The sequence below is a fragment of the Epargyreus clarus genome, unplaced genomic scaffold (genome assembly GCF_041222505.1).
Source record: "Epargyreus clarus isolate Ecla_fem2 unplaced genomic scaffold, WU_Ecla_fem_2.2 ptg000009l, whole genome shotgun sequence".
NCBI classification, from domain to species: Eukaryota; Metazoa; Arthropoda; class Insecta; order Lepidoptera; family Hesperiidae; genus Epargyreus; species Epargyreus clarus.
Genome location: NW_027332217.1, coordinates 10185469 through 10192470, shown reverse-complemented (window position 1 = coordinate 10192470; position 7002 = coordinate 10185469).

The window sequence follows — 7002 nt, the reverse complement described above, 5'->3', positions numbered from 1 at the left end:
CATATGTACATAGGAATGTTTTTGAAATTCTACTAAGGAGGTAAAAGAAGTGTTATATGTAAACGGGAATCATTTAGGTTCAAAGTTAGCAACGTGAAATTTCAAATAACGTCTATTCAGATAAATACACGACAACGTGGACGGGTGCAAATTTAATTTATGATAATGCGGAATTTTATTCAAATTGGCCTACATTTTGGTATACTGATTAGGTACATCGCAACTACTTTGGACACACTGCGTGCCAGCATTTTGTCCTGCCGTGTTGTATGGTTGTGGTTATGCGTGGATAAGTGATGGTGATGTGGTAAAATTTTGGGCTAGAACAGGGCTACAGTATCCCCTGCCTGTCGTACGAGACTAAAGGGGGACATCTGGAGTTGCGGGCGGCAAGCATGGGAGCTCTAACCGCCCAGCCAGCGACCCTGGAAAGAACCACTGTATGTAAGGCCCCATATAACATGGACGGTTCCTATGGAATAGTGTAAATAATAATTATTGTATCTTACATGAAACTTATATTTTAAAGAAAGTTTCATTACAGTCCACTAATTAGAATTTTAGTGTATGTTTCTGAAGAACGCTTGACCAATTTAGGTACACAGTGACGAAAAAAAAGGTTTTATTAATTAAATATTAATGCTACTTTATCGTTAAAATTGTTAAAGGTACAAATTTACGATTACAGTTATTTGTATGTCATATCATATTTTTTTACGCGGGCGAAGCCGCGGGTTCTGCTAGTAGCTTAATATGGTTTTGTATTGAATTAACTATTCTAAGACATCTTATTTTTATTAACGTCATTTCGCTTAAAGTTTGTTACTTAGACCCTCTACTAGTGAGAGTGGCTGAGTGAAAAGAAACATGTGATCCATCAAACGCAGCTCTGAAAAATCGCAGCAGATTTTGAAAATATTTTATTTAGATGTCACGAAGCAGATATAAGTGGTAATAGAAAAATGTTTAAGCAATAGACTTATACTGGCTTATTGAAAATGAAATATATAAAGCTTTATATTTATTGAATAAAGTAATTTATTGTACTTTTTGTGTTGAAAATGACAAAGTTACTTTTACTTTTATAAATAAAGATACACCATGGACCTTTGTTAAGCTCACAATTGTACAATATATTATTCTCTTAAATTATATATTTATAATCAATATATTCAATGTTTTTTCTACCGAACATCGAGATTCGATAATAAGGTACTTAATACCAAAAATTTCAATATTTATTTGGTAAAATTTGAATAGATGAAGTATTGATAACAGGTGTTAATGGTATTTCAAGCAGCCATTGTAATTTGAAAGATAAGGCAGACTTAGGTATATAAGAAATTATATATGTCTTGAGTTACTCCTCAAATACAGGTAAGCTTCTGTAATAGACTTCAGGAAGAACTCAGTCTGAAACTCATACCTGTAGATTGATTTGTCTGGATTGTTTTGTTTCAATTCTTTTGAGTTTCTATATCACTGTCTCAATGTACCAAAATTTAAGATTGTGTTTAGCAACTTGTTCTTTTAAATCGAAAACACATTTTTTTTAAATTACATATTAACAAAAAATTTCATTAATGTAATGAAGCGGACTAATAGCATCATAGGCTGACATCACGACAAAAATGTTAATAAAAAGATTAGTCTCATTTCCGTTAGATACAAATATTGCATGGCATTAATAAATCGGACATACGACCAGCGCGGTCGACGAACAACAATTCCGTTGTTGCCCACTAATCGACCCGAAATTGATCAATTTGGTCTCATCGGGAGACGGGCCCTTCTGAGTGATTAGTGCATTGTGACAAAATTGCACCTTCCCCTACATTAATACATCCCACACTCAATGTCCTTTGCAAGGGCCGTGTGTTTGACAGGATAATAAGCTCACACCCTATCGAAATTGGTATTATAACTGTTATATTTCTGAAATAGGATATTATCGCTCCCTGTTCGGATTTATAAACAAAATCCAAGTATCCACCCACGCACAGAACAAATGATTTATAGATTTGTATTCTGTGTTTATCTTTTGTTTATATTTCGAAAACTATATAGCTTATGTTGCTGGTAATTGGATATTTACGTTTACATACGAGTGGATAAATGATGGAGCAAGTCACAGTAGCCAGTGTATTGTTTTATCAAGTTCCGGATTCGATTCCCGGTTCGCATAGATTTTGAAATGCTGAATTTATTGTGTGCATCCGCACTTATTGAATCATAAATTATACTTTAGAGTCTGTTGCATAAGTATCGTACAAGTATCAAGGCAGAGATAGCTTAGTGGTTGACATTCAGTCAAAAGTCTCAATTCTCCTATCCGAGAGAGAAAATATCGTGAGGAGATGCACGCCATAGTTTATTTTTTAAAAAAAGTTTTAAAGGGGTATGCAATCTGCCAATTCGCACTTTGCCAGAGCGTTGGACTATGGCTTAAATCTTTTTCACTCAGATCGAAGAGCTATGCCCAGCAGTGAGGAGATGACGAAGTCGACTACGTAAAAGTGTTCGAAACGTACAAGCATGCTTTTGTAAACAAAATCCACTGAACTAGTACACATTACAATAGAATTGCAATCTTACTTAAGATCACATGAGATGAAATGATTTTTTTGCGTATACATGTACTATTCGCATGTGCTCAAAACAAGCGGCAACAGTTGACGACAAGTTTATAATGATAGAAACAATATAATGAAGTCGGTTAAAAATAAATAAATAAAATACATTGTATACGCGACAGATAAGACATTTAGGTACTTCAATTTTATGATGTTACATTATGATAGAATGAGTATGGAAATTACACTTCACTCGAAAGATCATTGTGAAGTAATCCAGTCAGTTCAGTAAAGTAGACGCAGAAAGAAATGTTGACTTTATCTTGAAGTCGATTTAATAAAATGCTCCACTACCGTTTTCTTCTAGGGAATATTCCGATAAGTTCGATAAAGGCTTGGAAGGCGCGGGTTCTGATTTCCTTTCATTTCCTTTTAGGAAACTTAAATAGAACTGAGACTTCCCTGACGACGGGGCACCGAATCAATTATTTGTGTTGCGAAACTTTCTTTCGATTTGCTCCGTATAATAGTGCTAGTTTTTCTTATCTGTCCTAATATGTTATGTAACGTTATATTTATGGATACGATTGATTCTTGTTACAATTTCTTTCTGGAAAATGATGTCATGGTTTTGCGCTTTTTATGTAATGAACGATCCGAATGACGCAAGGGTTTGACACGTTTTTGGGTCTAGGCATCCCAGTGCTATAAATGTACACAGAATTCTATATATATTCTATGAAATTATGTTGGCCCATTACACGATGGAACAGTTGTTTTGCATGTCATTGTAATTACACATAATATGGAATCTAATGAAATAAATGATTAATTCTCTTGTCCTTTTTACCGTGTTTTTATCTTCCTTATTTTTTAAAATAGAATAAAAATGGTATTTTCTGGTGTTCAACTAATATTTTTTGCTATTGGACCGTGCTTTACTAGTCTAAAACATAATTCCTCTACTGCTTTGCTCGCGAGTAAGAGAGCGTCCTACTACTACTTAAATACTCAGGAATTAACGTCACTTAATTAACAGATTAACAGCACTTTCCCTGCAAACCTATTCGCTTATTACGCATAGCTAATCGAAAAAGACAAAACACTAAAGCCATTTTCAATAATCAATCTGGGGAATGTTTTACCTAATAACGATCGTCATTTGACAATTACTTTATACTAGAAATTATTAATTTTAGATCTTAAGTAGGCCAAATTCATGCATTCAGCATTGAACAATAATTACACAGCTACTTATAACTAACGTTTTATCAAATGACGTACTTGACTTTACTTATCTATCTTTAGTTCTGAAAATAGAAATATTACTTCTAGTAATATTTATTACGAAGACGAAATAGTGGAAAATTCGTTAGAAATAACAAGGGTTTCCTCGAAGTCTTTGTCAAAGCACAACTGACTCGAACTTGCAATAAAAAGATTAACGTAGCCAAGAGTTTTGTTATAATATTGGAATTTAATTTTCTTGGAATCAAAGACAAAGAGATGTTAGTGGCAGGACTTGCGCATAGTTCTGTTGTCTTAGTTTCTCGTTTAAGTCGTGTGTATTATTTATACATAAGTAAGAGATACTCGTATGATCCTGTCTTTTTAATTTAAGTTCCTAATGTTCGTTTTGTCTCAAGTCCCACTTATACTATAATAACGAAATTATATAAGATAATCGCAATAATTCGTCAAACATGAAGGTCTATCAACATAATCATCAACAACCCATTACTGTCCCACTGCTGGGCACGGGTCTCCTCTCATATTGAGGCGGATTAGGCCATAGTCCACCGCGCTGGCCAAGTGTGTATTGGTAGACTCCACATACCTTTGAGATATATTTTATTATAAATCTCTCAGGTATGCAGGTTTCCTCACGATGGTTTCCTTCACCGTTTAGCAAGTGATAATTAATTTCTAATACGCACATATCTTTGAAAAATCAGAGGTGCCTGGTTTGAACTGAACTGATTTGAACCTCAGAACCCTCGAACGAGAGGCCGTGTTACATAACCACTAGGCTATCAACATAATATTTACAAGAATAATCTGATCAAAAGTTCTGATAATTCTATTCCAAATATGACTGTTCTAATTTTAACCTACTGACTTGATGTTTTTTGTTTGAACGGCAAAGAACAACGTTGGAAGTTTTACATATAGTTCTTAAAAATCTGCGAGCGTATGTACCCCGTGTACACACGGTACGCTAGTCAAGTCCGTACTAGGGTCGCCTACCACTAACCCTTATTTTCAGAGAAGAGCCAAGCAGAACAGTAAACAGCTGTTGACGAATACAGTATAACATTCACAATGACACAAGACAATAATAAAATTCTCATTGAAACCTAGCTAAAAGCGCTTTGTAAATACTGAGCGCGCTACACAGGTTTTCAAAACATTTTATTGTTTGAGGATCGTGCTTCAGCGAACAACGGCTGAGCTGAGAGCGTGCGATTCAGACCAGAGAAGAGATTACTGGCTACCTTAATATACGAGAAAATTAATGAATTGAATGCGGGTTCATTGTGTAATGCAGTGGTTACAGATTATACAAAATGATAGTTATTATTATGGCCATTATAATATTTTATTGATTTACGCTGCAGTTAATTAAGAGGCCATCTTATGCTAAGTAGGCGCCACACAAGCAAGCGGCCCCAAATTTACTCGGAGTTCTAAATGAAGTTGGTTACTGGTGAATGGTTGCTGGTACGGTAGGTGGCAGTGTACTCGAAGTAAACGAGTTCTTCGTTGAGATTCCATATCTTTGCCTTCTTTATCTTCAAACTCTACTTTACCAATCAATTTGTCCTTTAGATCAAAATACAATAATGCTAAAGCAGTCATCCAAACTGATACGTAAAACGATTTCGCGAAATGCTAAAATATATGTGTATATCAATAAAATTTGCGAGGTTTATCAACTACAAACAAAATTAAGTAATCGTTCGCTGGAAAGTATTTTAGAAAAAAACGATAAAGTTCCGTCAAAAATGTAGCGAAGTTCACGAGTGCCTCGTCAGCAAATTATAGTCTAACTTGTGTAGCCGTGGGGACACAACTTCGGAGCGTAAAGCTAAACTTCTCGTGATACAAACTTATGACTTTCATTACATTTTATCTTTGAGACTTGACTTTCTTGATTAAAAATTATTGACTGCCGTAGTTGTGCGCAGTTTGAGAAATCAAAAATTAGTCTCTCGCGAAGTAGTTTCGCGAGCTTTTAGCGACTTATGAAGACGGTAGGTTAAGTGTTCGTTATCTGTTTTGAAAGTAAGATTTTACGGTTTTAGGAATGGAGGATTCACTTAGAATCTTAAGACGGAAAAACTGTAAAAGCTTCTTAAAGATTTTAAAGAAATATCGTTAAGAAACTTATATTTTAGTATATAACGTGCACTAACGAGGTTTAAAGGCGGATTTTTTTTTGGAAAATGTTTTGCCATAGACAATAACACATGATTTTATTTAATTTTTGATCATCGTTGTTATGCATCATGATGATTTTTAATGTAATCAATGTGACGACATACCGCAATTTACCAAGAGATGACGCTTCTGAATCATGCCATCGAAGTTTTCTCAACAACTTGCATTTATACTCGCACAAGCTTCGAACTATGAATCTTGGAGATCACCTAGCCCGGCGGGAGATCTCTCTCTACCAAACTATGGTTACTCAATTAGATCCAAAACACAATGATACGGTGTGTAGGTATCCATAAGCCTCTATATAAGGACTGCCCGAACACCACGGTACAAACTTTTGACTTGCAAGATTTGCGAAAACGCCTCTGGGCTTCCTTAAGAAACATATAGCAAGTAAGATTTTATTAATAGATACTAGCATTAATTTCTGGCGTTGTTTGCGTTGTGCTTTTTATTTATGACTTAATATAATAATTACAACGCATAATATAACAGTGACAATTGTGTGCAACTGGATAATGCTTATAATGTAGGTCTTGTTTTTGATAAATTAATAAACACAAACTGACTGTCTAAATCAAAATCAAAAAAAGTGCTATTTTAATTATTACGTTCATAATTCAGAACCCATGTTACTTTGATTCTCCTATACGCTCGTAAGATAGCTAATAAGCAATCCTAGCCAATTTTTTGCCTATATTCAATAAGGTTGACAATTTAGGTAGAGAAAAATTGAGAAATTTCCAATTTAGAAGACAAATATGTTAATGTTATGATTTTTATTGTCACTAATAGGCGTTTATTTGTAACATATACATACTTAAGAACACTTTTCTCTTAAAATTCTAAATTTGATTACGTTTACTTACATATGATTTTTTTAAATATTAGATACGTGTTTGTCACATTCGACAAGTATTCTCAAAAATAATTTTAAAGGACAGACTTACCAACCTAAACACTTTTGATAGTAGACGATTACATCAAA